At 71.1% G+C, this 12,946-nt stretch overlaps 6 non-coding genes across 6 annotated transcripts; all 6 read left to right on the top strand.

Moving 5' to 3' along the window:
- The first annotated feature begins 1,805 nt into the window (after positions 1-1,805).
- Positions 1,806-1,924, top strand: LOC138088120 (5S ribosomal RNA). The gene has a single exon (XR_011145704.1). It is a non-coding gene; the product is annotated as a 5S ribosomal RNA (ribosomal RNA).
- A 1,970-nt stretch (positions 1,925-3,894) lies between these two features.
- LOC138088121 (5S ribosomal RNA) lies at positions 3,895-4,013 on the top strand. The gene has a single exon (XR_011145705.1). It is a non-coding gene; the product is annotated as a 5S ribosomal RNA (ribosomal RNA).
- Positions 4,014-5,977: 1,964 nt separating this feature from the next.
- Positions 5,978-6,096, top strand: LOC138088122 (5S ribosomal RNA). Its single transcript, XR_011145706.1, has one exon. It is a non-coding gene; the product is annotated as a 5S ribosomal RNA (ribosomal RNA).
- A 1,962-nt stretch (positions 6,097-8,058) lies between these two features.
- Positions 8,059-8,177, top strand: LOC138088123 (5S ribosomal RNA). Its single transcript, XR_011145707.1, has one exon. It is a non-coding gene; the product is annotated as a 5S ribosomal RNA (ribosomal RNA).
- A 1,964-nt stretch (positions 8,178-10,141) lies between these two features.
- LOC138088020 (5S ribosomal RNA) lies at positions 10,142-10,260 on the top strand. Its single transcript, XR_011145618.1, has one exon. It is a non-coding gene; the product is annotated as a 5S ribosomal RNA (ribosomal RNA).
- A 1,969-nt stretch (positions 10,261-12,229) lies between these two features.
- Positions 12,230-12,348, top strand: LOC138088124 (5S ribosomal RNA). The gene has a single exon (XR_011145708.1). It is a non-coding gene; the product is annotated as a 5S ribosomal RNA (ribosomal RNA).
- The last annotated feature ends 598 nt before the right edge of the window (positions 12,349-12,946 follow it).

The raw sequence follows: 12,946 nt of genomic DNA on the forward strand, positions 1-12,946 counted from the left end.
CTGCAGACCTGGGTTGCCTCCGCGCGGCCCGCGAGCCCCTGGGCTTTCGGCGTCCAGGAAACCAGAGGAACGGCGGGGGCGGGGGCGCGGGGGTCTCTGTCTGGGGCTCCCTTGGCAGGCCTCAGGCAATTCTGGGCGGGGCCGGGGCCACAGCCCCACCCCCAGACGCATCCTGCCAGGCAACCTCGAGGTCTCCCGCAGGCGCGGGCGCACAACACACACACACACACACACACACACACACACACACACCCTCACGCCCGCCCCCCCGCCCCCCAAACACAGACACACCCCCCGCAGCCCAGACAGGTCAAGAGCCGGAAACCACAAGTAAGGGAGACGGAGAAAGAGGGAGAGAGAGAGACAGCAAGAGGACCACACAGGCTTCCAAAGGCCCGGCCGCCACACCCTCCCCCCTCCACTGTGGGTATCCACCCGGCCCCCCAGTCGACCCGACCCCACCGTCGCCCACCGACACACTCACACGCACACTCTCTCCCACACTCAGCTTCTGGCCTGGGGGCGGGGGCTGGGTCTCGCCTCAGGGAGCCAAGCCGAAGGGGACCTTTGAGACCTCGGCTGCGAGGAAGTCTTGGGGTCCCCACGGGTGATTGCCAGCCCCAGGGCACCGCGTCCAGCCCGGGCTCGCCCGGCCCAAGGCTGACGCCCCCTCCCTTGCGCACGGGCCGCTCTCTGCGGTGTGTGACGGTCTGTGCCAGAGTGTCCGTCTCGGATGGGATGCCATCCCCTGTCCCCTGTCCGTGTCCTGCTTTCCGTCTCTCTGTCGGTCGCTCTGTGTCTCCCTCTCTCTGGCTCTCCCTCCCTGGGTGTGCCTGCGCGCTCGTGTCTGTCTGTCTGTCTGCATCTGCCTCTGCCTCTGCCTCTGCCCTCTCGCCGTCTTGGGAGCCTGTCTCTGAACCTTCATCTCTTTCCGTCTCTGTCTCTCCTGACCCCCGGGCCTCCCGTCCCTTCCTCTGGCCCCAGCCTCTCACGGGTGGGTGCTCTGGCTGTGGCCCTGGCTGACGAGCTTGCGCCGGCCGGCTGTCTCACTTAGCGTGGGTGCCTGCGAGTGTGTCTGTGTGCCTGTCCGTGTGGCTGCATGTCGCTCGTCTGCACCCTCAGCAAGGTCCTGTGCTTGGAGGGCGGCGTGGGGGCAAGGGGGGGGGGGGTCTCGGTGGGGCGAAGGGGCGGGGCTGACGAGCTCTGGGCGCCGGCGCTGGTGGCTCCAGGTGGGTTTGGGCACCGCGCAGGTGCCGGGCAGGATGGGCGCTCAGGGCCACGGCTGGGCTGCGCCTAGGCCCGCAGGAGGCTCAGAGGACCGCGGGCCCCAGCGGGCCCCAGCGGGCCCCGAGGCCAGACAGATCCGGGGCCACGTGGCCCTGGGCAGCGAACGCCTTGGGGAGGTGGGCGAGGGGGTGGGGGAGGGGCGGCGGCCCCCGAGCCGGGTGGTGCCTGGAGGGTCCCAGGGTGGGAGAGCGCCAAGACCTCCGCGCCCCTCACTCCACCCTCCCCCCTACAGCCCCCGGCAGGCACACCCGGCCGGCTGCTCCGGGTCCCGGAAGCCCTGTGGTCCCCCGGGCCGGGCCGGCCGAGTGTTGGCCGGGGGTGACGGGGGGCGGGGGGCGGGGCGGCGTGGGCCGGCCACCGGGCCGCCGGGAGTCCGGTCGCGGGTGGTGCAGCTCAAGTGCAGCGCGCGCTCCGTGGAGAGCTGGAGAGCTGCGGCCGCCGGCTGGCCCGACCGGCAGGTCAGAGCGAAAGGCAGGCGCAGCGCAGGGCTCTTAGGGCGCCTGGCGGCAGCCGCCTCCGTCTACGGCCATACCACCCTGAACGCGCCCGATCTCGTCTGATCTCGGAAGCTAAGCAGGGTCGGGCCCGGTTAGTACTTGGATGGGAGACCGCCTGGGAATACCGGGTGCTGTAGGCTTTTTGTTGTCTCTTTTTTTCCCTGCCTCCCCTCTCCTTTAGCCCCGGGCCCCAGCCGCACCGCAAGCCCCGCCTGCCGCTGGCCCCTGGCACCCCACCGCGCTCAGAGCCGCCGCCTGCCTTCCAGCCCCTCTCAGGTTGGGTGGCCGGGGCCCCGACTCCCGCTGCAGACCTGGGTTGCCTCCGCGCGGCCCGCGAGCCCCTGGGCTTTCGGCGTCCAGGAAACCAGAGGAACGGCGGGGGCGGGGGCGCGGGGGTCTCTGTCTGGGGCTCCCTTGGCAGGCCTCAGGCAATTCTGGGCGGGGCCGGGGCCACAGCCCCACCCCCAGACGCATCCTGCCAGGCAACCTCGAGGTCTCCCGCAGGCGCGGGCGCACAACACACACACACACACACACACACACACACACACACACACCCTCACGCCCGCCCCCCCGCCCCCCAAACACAGACACACCCCCCGCAGCCCAGACAGGTCAAGAGCCGGAAACCACAAGTAAGGGAGACGGAGAAAGAGGGAGAGAGAGAGACAGCAAGAGGACCACACAGGCTTCCAAAGGCCCGGCCGCCACACCCTCCCCCCTCCACTGTGGGTATCCACCCGGCCCCCCAGTCGACCCGACCCCACCGTCGCCCACCGACACACTCACACGCACACTCTCTCCCACACTCAGCTTCTGGCCTGGGGGCGGGGGCTGGGTCTCGCCTCAGGGAGCCAAGCCGAAGGGGACCTTTGAGACCTCGGCTGCGAGGAAGTCTTGGGGTCCCCACGGGTGATTGCCAGCCCCAGGGCACCGCGTCCAGCCCGGGCTCGCCCGGCCCAAGGCTGACGCCCCCTCCCTTGCGCACGGGCCGCTCTCTGCGGTGTGTGACGGTCTGTGCCAGAGTGTCCGTCTCGGATGGGATGCCATCCCCTGTCCCCTGTCCGTGTCCCGCTTTCCGTCTCTCTGTCGGTCGCTCTGTGTCTCCCTCTCTCTGGCTCTCCCTCCCTGGGTGTGCCTGCGCGCTCGTGTCTGTCTGTCTGTCTGCATCTGCCTCTGCCTCTGCCTCTGCCCTCTCGCCGTCTTGGGAGCCTGTCTCTGAACCTTCATCTCTTTCCGTCTCTGTCTCTCCTGACCCCCGGGCCTCCCGTCCCTTCCTCTGGCCCCAGCCTCTCACGGGTGGGTGCTCTGGCTGTGGCCCTGGCTGACGAGCTTGCGCCGGCCGGCTGTCTCACTTAGCGTGGGTGCCTGCGAGTGTGTCTGTGTGCCTGTCCGTGTGGCTGCATGTCGCTCGTCTGCACCCTCAGCAAGGTCCTGTGCTTGGAGGGCGGCGTGGGGGCAAGGGGGGGGGGGGTCTCGGTGGGGCGAAGGGGCGGGGCTGACGAGCTCTGGGCGCCGGCGCTGGTGGCTCCAGGTGGGTTTGGGCACCGCGCAGGTGCCGGGCAGGATGGGCGCTCAGGGCCACGGCTGGGCTGCGCCTAGGCCCGCAGGAGGCTCAGAGGACCGCGGGCCCCAGCGGGCCCCAGCGGGCCCCGAGGCCAGACAGATCCGGGGCCACGTGGCCCTGGGCAGCGAACGCCTTGGGGAGGTGGGCGAGGGGGTGGGGGAGGGGCGGCGGCCCCCGAGCCGGGTGGTGCCTGGAGGGTCCCAGGGTGGGAGAGCGCCAAGACCTCCGCGCCCCTCACTCCACCCTCCCCCCTACAGCCCCCGGCAGGCACACCCGGCCGGCTGCTCCGGGTCCCGGAAGCCCTGTGGTCCCCCGGGCCGGGCCGGCCGAGTGTTGGCCGGGGGTGACGGGGGGCGGGGGGCGGGGCGGCGTGGGCCGGCCACCGGGCCGCCGGGAGTCCGGTCGCGGGTGGTGCAGCTCAAGTGCAGCGCGCGCTCCGTGGAGAGCTGGAGAGCTGCGGCCGCCGGCTGGCCCGACCGGCAGGTCAGAGCGAAAGGCAGGCGCAGCGCAGGGCTCTTAGGGCGCCTGGCGGCAGCCGCCTCCGTCTACGGCCATACCACCCTGAACGCGCCCGATCTCGTCTGATCTCGGAAGCTAAGCAGGGTCGGGCCCGGTTAGTACTTGGATGGGAGACCGCCTGGGAATACCGGGTGCTGTAGGCTTTTTGTTGTCTCTTTTTTTCCCTGCCTCCCCTCTCCTTTAGCCCCGGGCCCCAGCCGCACCGCAAGCCCCGCCTGCCGCTGGCCCCTGGCACCCCACCGCGCTCAGAGCCGCCGCCTGCCTTCCAGCCCCTCTCAGGTTGGGTGGCCGGGGCCCCGACTCCCGCTGCAGACCTGGGTTGCCTCCGCGCGGCCCGCGAGCCCCTGGGCTTTCGGCGTCCAGGAAACCAGAGGAACGGCGGGGGCGGGGGCGCGGGGGTCTCTGTCTGGGGCTCCCTTGGCAGGCCTCAGGCAATTCTGGGCGGGGCCGGGGCCCCAGCCCCACCCCCAGACGCATCCTGCCAGGCAACCTCGAGGTCTCCCGCAGGCGCGGGCGCACAACACACACACACACACACACACACACACACACACCCTCACGCCCGCCCCCCCGCCCCCCAAACACAGACACACCCCCCGCAGCCCAGACAGGTCAAGAGCCGGAAACCACAAGTAAGGGAGACGGAGAAAGAGGGAGAGAGAGAGACAGCAAGAGGACCACACAGGCTTCCAAAGGCCCGGCCGCCACACCCTCCCCCCTCCACTGTGGGTATCCACCCGGCCCCCCAGTCGACCCGACCCCACCGTCGCCCACCGACACACTCACACGCACACTCTCTCCCACACTCAGCTTCTGGCCTGGGGGCGGGGGCTGGGTCTCGCCTCAGGGAGCCAAGCCGAAGGGGACCTTTGAGACCTCGGCTGCGAGGAAGTCTTGGGGTCCCCACGGGTGATTGCCAGCCCCAGGGCACCGCGTCCAGCCCGGGCTCGCCCGGCCCAAGGCTGACGCCCCCTCCCTTGCGCACGGGCCGCTCTCTGCGGTGTGTGACGGTCTGTGCCAGAGTGTCCGTCTCGGATGGGATGCCATCCCCTGTCCCCTGTCCGTGTCCCGCTTTCCGTCTCTCTGTCGGTCGCTCTGTGTCTCCCTCTCTCTGGCTCTCCCTCCCTGGGTGTGCCTGCGCGCTCGTGTCTGTCTGTCTGTCTGCATCTGCCTCTGCCTCTGCCTCTGCCCTCTCGCCGTCTTGGGAGCCTGTCTCTGAACCTTCATCTCTTTCCGTCTCTGTCTCTCCTGACCCCCGGGCCTCCCGTCCCTTCCTCTGGCCCCGGCCTCTCACGGGTGGGTGCTCTGGCTGTGGCCCTGGCTGACGAGCTTGCGCCGGCCGGCTGTCTCACTTGGCGTGGGTGCCTGCGAGTGTGTCTGTGTGCCTGTCCGTGTGGCTGCATGTCGTTCGTCTGCACCCTCAGCAAGGTCCTGTGCTTGGAGGGCGGCGTGGGGGCAAGGAGGGGGGGGGTCTCGGTGGGGCGAAGGGGCGGGGCTGACGAGCTCTGGGCGCCGGCGCTGGTGGCTCCAGGTGGGTTTGGGCACCGCGCAGGTGCCGGGCAGGATGGGCGCTCAGGGCCACGGCTGGGCTGCGCCTAGGCCCGCAGGAGGCTCAGAGGACCGCGGGCCCCAGCGGGCCCCAGCGGGCCCCGAGGCCAGACAGATCCGGGGCCACGTGGCCCTGGGCAGCGAACGCCTTGGGGAGGTGGGCGAGGGGGTGGGGGAGGGGCGGCGGCCCCCGAGCCGGGTGGTGCCTGGAGGGTCCCAGGGTGGGAGAGCGCCAAGACCTCCGCGCCCCTCACTCCACCCTCCCCCCTACAGCCCCCGGCAGGCACACCCGGCCGGCTGCTCCGGGTCCCGGAAGCCCTGTGGTCCCCCGGGCCGGGCCGGCCGAGTGTTGGCCGGGGGTGACGGGGGGCGGGGGGCGGGGCGGCGTGGGCCGGCCACCGGGCCGCCGGGAGTCCGGTCGCGGGTGGTGCAGCTCAAGTGCAGCGCGCGCTCCGTGGAGAGCTGGAGAGCTGCGGCCGCCGGCTGGCCCGACCGGCAGGTCAGAGCGAAAGGCAGGCGCAGCGCAGGGCTCTTAGGGCGCCTGGCGGCAGCCGCCTCCGTCTACGGCCATACCACCCTGAACGCGCCCGATCTCGTCTGATCTCGGAAGCTAAGCAGGGTCGGGCCCGGTTAGTACTTGGATGGGAGACCGCCTGGGAATACCGGGTGCTGTAGGCTTTTTGTTGTCTCTTTTTTTCCCTGCCTCCCCTCTCCTTTAGCCCCGGGCCCCAGCCGCACCGCAAGCCCCGCCTGCCGCTGGCCCCTGGCACCCCACCGCGCTCAGAGCCGCCGCCTGCCTTCCAGCCCCTCTCAGGTTGGGTGGCCGGGGCCCCGACTCCCGCTGCAGACCTGGGTTGCCTCCGCGCGGCCCGCGAGCCCCTGGGCTTTCGGCGTCCAGGAAACCAGAGGAACGGCGGGGGCGGGGGCGCGGGGGTCTCTGTCTGGGGCTCCCTTGGCAGGCCTCAGGCAATTCTGGGCGGGGCCGGGGCCACAGCCCCACCCCCAGACGCATCCTGCCAGGCAACCTCGAGGTCTCCCGCAGGCGCGGGCGCACAACACACACACACACACACACACACACACACACACCCTCACGCCCGCCCCCCCGCCCCCCAAACACAGACACACCCCCCGCAGCCCAGACAGGTCAAGAGCCGGAAACCACAAGTAAGGGAGACGGAGAAAGAGGGAGAGAGAGAGACAGCAAGAGGACCACACAGGCTTCCAAAGGCCCGGCCGCCACACCCTCCCCCCTCCACTGTGGGTATCCACCCGGCCCCCCAGTCGACCCGACCCCACCGTCGCCCACCGACACACTCACACGCACACTCTCTCCCACACTCAGCTTCTGGCCTGGGGGCGGGGGCTGGGTCTCGCCTCAGGGAGCCAAGCCGAAGGGGACCTTTGAGACCTCGGCTGCGAGGAAGTCTTGGGGTCCCCACGGGTGATTGCCAGCCCCAGGGCACCGCGTCCAGCCCGGGCTCGCCCGGCCCAAGGCTGACGCCCCCTCCCTTGCGCACGGGCCGCTCTCTGCGGTGTGTGACGGTCTGTGCCAGAGTGTCCGTCTCGGATGGGATGCCATCCCCTGTCCCCTGTCCGTGTCCCGCTTTCCGTCTCTCTGTCGGTCGCTCTGTGTCTCCCTCTCTCTGGCTCTCCCTCCCTGGGTGTGCCTGCGCGCTCGTGTCTGTCTGTCTGTCTGCATCTGCCTCTGCCTCTGCCTCTGCCCTCTCGCCGTCTTGGGAGCCTGTCTCTGAACCTTCATCTCTTTCCGTCTCTGTCTCTCCTGACCCCCGGGCCTCCCGTCCCTTCCTCTGGCCCCGGCCTCTCACGGGTGGGTGCTCTGGCTGTGGCCCTGGCTGACGAGCTTGCGCCGGCCGGCTGTCTCACTTGGCGTGGGTGCCTGCGAGTGTGTCTGTGTGCCTGTCCGTGTGGCTGCATGTCGCTCGTCTGCACCCTCAGCAAGGTCCTGTGCTTGGAGGGCGGCGTGGGGGCAAGGGGGGGGGGCCTCGGTGGGGCGAAGGGGCGGGGCTGACGAGCTCTGGGCGCCGGCGCTGGTGGCTCCAGGTGGGTTTGGGCACCGCGCAGGTGCCGGGCAGGATGGGCGCTCAGGGCCACGGCTGGGCTGCGCCTAGGCCCGCAGGAGGCTCAGAGGACCGCGGGCCCCAGCGGGCCCCAGCGGGCCCCGAGGCCAGACAGATCCGGGGCCACGTGGCCCTGGGCAGCGAACGCCTTGGGGAGGTGGGCGAGGGGGTGGGGGAGGGGCGGCGGCCCCCGAGCCGGGTGGTGCCTGGAGGGTCCCAGGGTGGGAGAGCGCCAAGACCTCCGCGCCCCTCACTCCACCCTCCCCCCTACAGCCCCCGGCAGGCACACCCGGCCGGCTGCTCCGGGTCCCGGAAGCCCTGTGGTCCCCCGGGCCGGGCCGGCCGAGTGTTGGCCGGGGGTGACGGGGGGCGGGGGGCGGGGCGGCGTGGGCCGGCCACCGGGCCGCCGGGAGTCCGGTCGCGGGTGGTGCAGCTCAAGTGCAGCGCGCGCTCCGTGGAGAGCTGGAGAGCTGCGGCCGCCGGCTGGCCCGACCGGCAGGTCAGAGCGAAAGGCAGGCGCAGCGCAGGGCTCTTAGGGCGCCTGGCGGCAGCCGCCTCCGTCTACGGCCATACCACCCTGAACGCGCCCGATCTCGTCTGATCTCGGAAGCTAAGCAGGGTCGGGCCCGGTTAGTACTTGGATGGGAGACCGCCTGGGAATACCGGGTGCTGTAGGCTTTTTGTTGTCTCTTTTTTTCCCTGCCTCCCCTCTCCTTTAGCCCCGGGCCCCAGCCGCACCGCAAGCCCCGCCTGCCGCTGGCCCCTGGCACCCCACCGCGCTCAGAGCCGCCGCCTGCCTTCCAGCCCCTCTCAGGTTGGGTGGCCGGGGCCCCGACTCCCGCTGCAGACCTGGGTTGCCTCCGCGCGGCCCGCGAGCCCCTGGGCTTTCGGCGTCCAGGAAACCAGAGGAACGGCGGGGGCGGGGGCGCGGGGGTCTCTGTCTGGGGCTCCCTTGGCAGGCCTCAGGCAATTCTGGGCGGGGCCGGGGCCCCAGCCCCACCCCCAGACGCATCCTGCCAGGCAACCTCGAGGTCTCCCGCAGGCGCGGGCGCACAACACACACACACACACACACACACACACACACACCCTCACGCCCGCCCCCCCGCCCCCCAAACACAGACACACCCCCCGCAGCCCAGACAGGTCAAGAGCCGGAAACCACAAGTAAGGGAGACGGAGAAAGAGGGAGAGAGAGAGACAGCAAGAGGACCACACAGGCTTCCAAAGGCCCGGCCGCCACACCCTCCCCCCTCCACTGTGGGTATCCACCCGGCCCCCCAGTCGACCCGACCCCACCGTCGCCCACCGACACACTCACACGCACACTCTCTCCCACACTCAGCTTCTGGCCTGGGGGCGGGGGCTGGGTCTCGCCTCAGGGAGCCAAGCCGAAGGGGACCTTTGAGACCTCGGCTGCGAGGAAGTCTTGGGGTCCCCACGGGTGATTGCCAGCCCCAGGGCACCGCGTCCAGCCCGGGCTCGCCCGGCCCAAGGCTGACGCCCCCTCCCTTGCGCACGGGCCGCTCTCTGCGGTGTGTGACGGTCTGTGCCAGAGTGTCCGTCTCGGATGGGATGCCATCCCCTGTCCCCTGTCCGTGTCCCGCTTTCCGTCTCTCTGTCGGTCGCTCTGTGTCTCCCTCTCTCTGGCTCTCCCTCCCTGGGTGTGCCTGCGCGCTCGTGTCTGTCTGTCTGTCTGCATCTGCCTCTGCCTCTGCCTCTGCCCTCTCGCCGTCTTGGGAGCCTGTCTCTGAACCTTCATCTCTTTCCGTCTCTGTCTCTCCTGACCCCCGGGCCTCCCGTCCCTTCCTCTGGCCCCGGCCTCTCACGGGTGGGTGCTCTGGCTGTGGCCCTGGCTGACGAGCTTGCGCCGGCCGGCTGTCTCACTTAGCGTGGGTGCCTGCGAGTGTGTCTGTGTGCCTGTCCGTGTGGCTGCATGTCGCTCGTCTGCACCCTCAGCAAGGTCCTGTGCTTGGAGGGCGGCGTGGGGGCAAGGGGGGGGGGGGTCTCGGTGGGGCGAAGGGGCGGGGCTGACGAGCTCTGGGCGCCGGCGCTGGTGGCTCCAGGTGGGTTTGGGCACCGCGCAGGTGCCGGGCAGGATGGGCGCTCAGGGCCACGGCTGGGCTGCGCCTAGGCCCGCAGGAGGCTCAGAGGACCGCGGGCCCCAGCGGGCCCCAGCGGGCCCCGAGGCCAGACAGATCCGGGGCCACGTGGCCCTGGGCAGCGAACGCCTTGGGGAGGTGGGCGAGGGGGTGGGGGAGGGGCGGCGGCCCCCGAGCCGGGTGGTGCCTGGAGGGTCCCAGGGTGGGAGAGCGCCAAGACCTCCGCGCCCCTCACTCCACCCTCCCCCCTACAGCCCCCGGCAGGCACACCCGGCCGGCTGCTCCGGGTCCCGGAAGCCCTGTGGTCCCCCGGGCCGGGCCGGCCGAGTGTTGGCCGGGGGTGACGGGGGGCGGGGGGCGGGGCGGCGTGGGCCGGCCACCGGGCCGCCGGGAGTCCGGTCGCGGGTGGTGCAGCTCAAGTGCAGCGCGCGCTCCGTGGAGAGCTGGAGAGCTGCGGCCGCCGGCTGGCCCGACCGGCAGGTCAGAGCGAAAGGCAGGCGCAGCGCAGGGCTCTTAGGGCGCCTGGCGGCAGCCGCCTCCGTCTACGGCCATACCACCCTGAACGCGCCCGATCTCGTCTGATCTCGGAAGCTAAGCAGGGTCGGGCCCGGTTAGTACTTGGAATGGAGACCGCCTGGGAATACCGGGTGCTGTAGGCTTTTTGTTGTCTCTTTTTTTCCCTGCCTCCCCTCTCCTTTAGCCCCGGGCCCCAGCCGCACCGCAAGCCCCGCCTGCCGCTGGCCCCTGGCACCCCACCGCGCTCAGAGCCGCCGCCTGCCTTCCAGCCCCTCTCAGGTTGGGTGGCCGGGGCCCCGACTCCCGCTGCAGACCTGGGTTGCCTCCGCGCGGCCCGCGAGCCCCTGGGCTTTCGGCGTCCAGGAAACCAGAGGAACGGCGGGGGCGGGGGCGCGGGGGTCTCTGTCTGGGGCTCCCTTGGCAGGCCTCAGGCAATTCTGGGCGGGGCCGGGGCCCCAGCCCCACCCCCAGACGCATCCTGCCAGGCAACCTCGAGGTCTCCCGCAGGCGCGGGCGCACAACACACACACACACACACACACACACACACACACACACACCCTCACGCCCGCCCCCCCGCCCCCCAAACACAGACACACCCCCCGCAGCCCAGACAGGTCAAGAGCCGGAAACCACAAGTAAGGGAGACGGAGAAAGAGGGAGAGAGAGAGACAGCAAGAGGACCACACAGGCTTCCAAAGGCCCGGCCGCCACACCCTCCCCCCTCCACTGTGGGTATCCACCCGGCCCCCCAGTCGACCCGACCCCACCGTCGCCCACCGACACACTCACACGCACACTCTCTCCCACACTCAGCTTCTGGCCTGGGGGCGGGGGCTGGGTCTCGCCTCAGGGAGCCAAGCCGAAGGGGACCTTTGAGACCTCGGCTGCGAGGAAGTCTTGGGGTCCCCACGGGTGATTGCCAGCCCCAGGGCACCGCGTCCAGCCCGGGCTCGCCCGGCCCAAGGCTGACGCCCCCTCCCTTGCGCACGGGCCGCTCTCTGCGGTGTGTGACGGTCTGTGCCAGAGTGTCCGTCTCGGATGGGATGCCATCCCCTGTCCCCTGTCCGTGTCCCGCTTTCCGTCTCTCTGTCGGTCGCTCTGTGTCTCCCTCTCTCTGGCTCTCCCTCCCTGGGTGTGCCTGCGCGCTCGTGTCTGTCTGTCTGTCTGCATCTGCCTCTGCCTCTGCCTCTGCCCTCTCGCCGTCTTGGGAGCCTGTCTCTGAACCTTCATCTCTTTCCGTCTCTGTCTCTCCTGACCCCCGGGCCTCCCGTCCCTTCCTCTGGCCCCGGCCTCTCACGGGTGGGTGCTCTGGCTGTGGCCCTGGCTGACGAGCTTGCGCCGGCCGGCTGTCTCACTTAGCGTGGGTGCCTGCGAGTGTGTCTGTGTGCCTGTCCGTGTGGCTGCATGTCGCTCGTCTGCACCCTCAGCAAGGTCCTGTGCTTGGAGGGCGGCGTGGGGGCAAGGGGGGGGGGGTCTCGGTGGGGCGAAGGGGCGGGGCTGACGAGCTCTGGGCGCCGGCGCTGGTGGCTCCAGGTGGGTTTGGGCACCGCGCAGGTGCCGGGCAGGATGGGCGCTCAGGGCCACGGCTGGGCTGCGCCTAGGCCCGCAGGAGGCTCAGAGGACCGCGGGCCCCAGCGGGCCCCAGCGGGCCCCGAGGCCAGACAGATCCGGGGCCACGTGGCCCTGGGCAGCGAACGCCTTGGGGAGGTGGGCGAGGGGGTGGGGGAGGGGCGGCGGCCCCCGAGCCGGGTGGTGCCTGGAGGGTCCCAGGGTGGGAGAGCGCCAAGACCTCCGCGCCCCTCACTCCACCCTCCCCCCTACAGCCCCCGGCAGGCACACCCGGCCGGCTGCTCCGGGTCCCGGAAGCCCTGTGGTCCCCCGGGCCGGGCCGGCCGAGTGTTGGCCGGGGGTGACGGGGGGCGGGGGGCGGGGCGGCGTGGGCCGGCCACCGGGCCGCCGGGAGTCCGGTCGCGGGTGGTGCAGCTCAAGTGCAGCGCGCGCTCCGTGGAGAGCTGGAGAGCTGCGGCCGCCGGCTGGCCCGACCGGCAGGTCAGAGCGAAAGGCAGGCGCAGCGCAGGGCTCTTAGGGCGCCTGGCGGCAGCCGCCTCCGTCTACGGCCATACCACCCTGAACGCGCCCGATCTCGTCTGATCTCGGAAGCTAAGCAGGGTCGGGCCCGGTTAGTACTTGGATGGGAGACCGCCTGGGAATACCGGGTGCTGTAGGCTTTTTGTTGTCTCTTTTTTTCCCTGCCTCCCCTCTCCTTTAGCCCCGGGCCCCAGCCGCACCGCAAGCCCCGCCTGCCGCTGGCCCCTGGCACCCCACCGCGCTCAGAGCCGCCGCCTGCCTTCCAGCCCCTCTCAGGTTGGGTGGCCGGGGCCCCGACTCCCGCTGCAGACCTGGGTTGCCTCCGCGCGGCCCGCGAGCCCCTGGGCTTTCGGCGTCCAGGAAACCAGAGGAACGGCGGGGGCGGGGGCGCGGGGGTCTCTGTCTGGGGCTCACTTGGCAGGCCTCAGGCAATTCTGGGCGGGGCCGGGGCCACAGCCCCACCCCCAGACGCATCCTGCCAGGCAACCTCGAGGTCTCCCGCAGGCGCGGGCGCACAACACACACACACACACACACACACACACACACACACCCTCACGCCCGCCCCCCCGCCCCCCAAACACAGACACACCCCCCGCAGCCCAGACAGGTCAAGAGCGGGAAACCACAAGTAAGGGAGACGGAGAAAGAGGGAGAGAGAGAGACAGCAAGAGGACCACACAGGCTTCCAAAGGCCCGGCCGCCACACCCTCCCCCCTCCACTGTGGGTATCCACCC

The sequence above is a fragment of the Capricornis sumatraensis genome, chromosome 10 (assembly GCF_032405125.1).
Source record: "Capricornis sumatraensis isolate serow.1 chromosome 10, serow.2, whole genome shotgun sequence".
In the NCBI taxonomy this organism is placed as follows: Eukaryota; Metazoa; Chordata; class Mammalia; order Artiodactyla; family Bovidae; genus Capricornis; species Capricornis sumatraensis.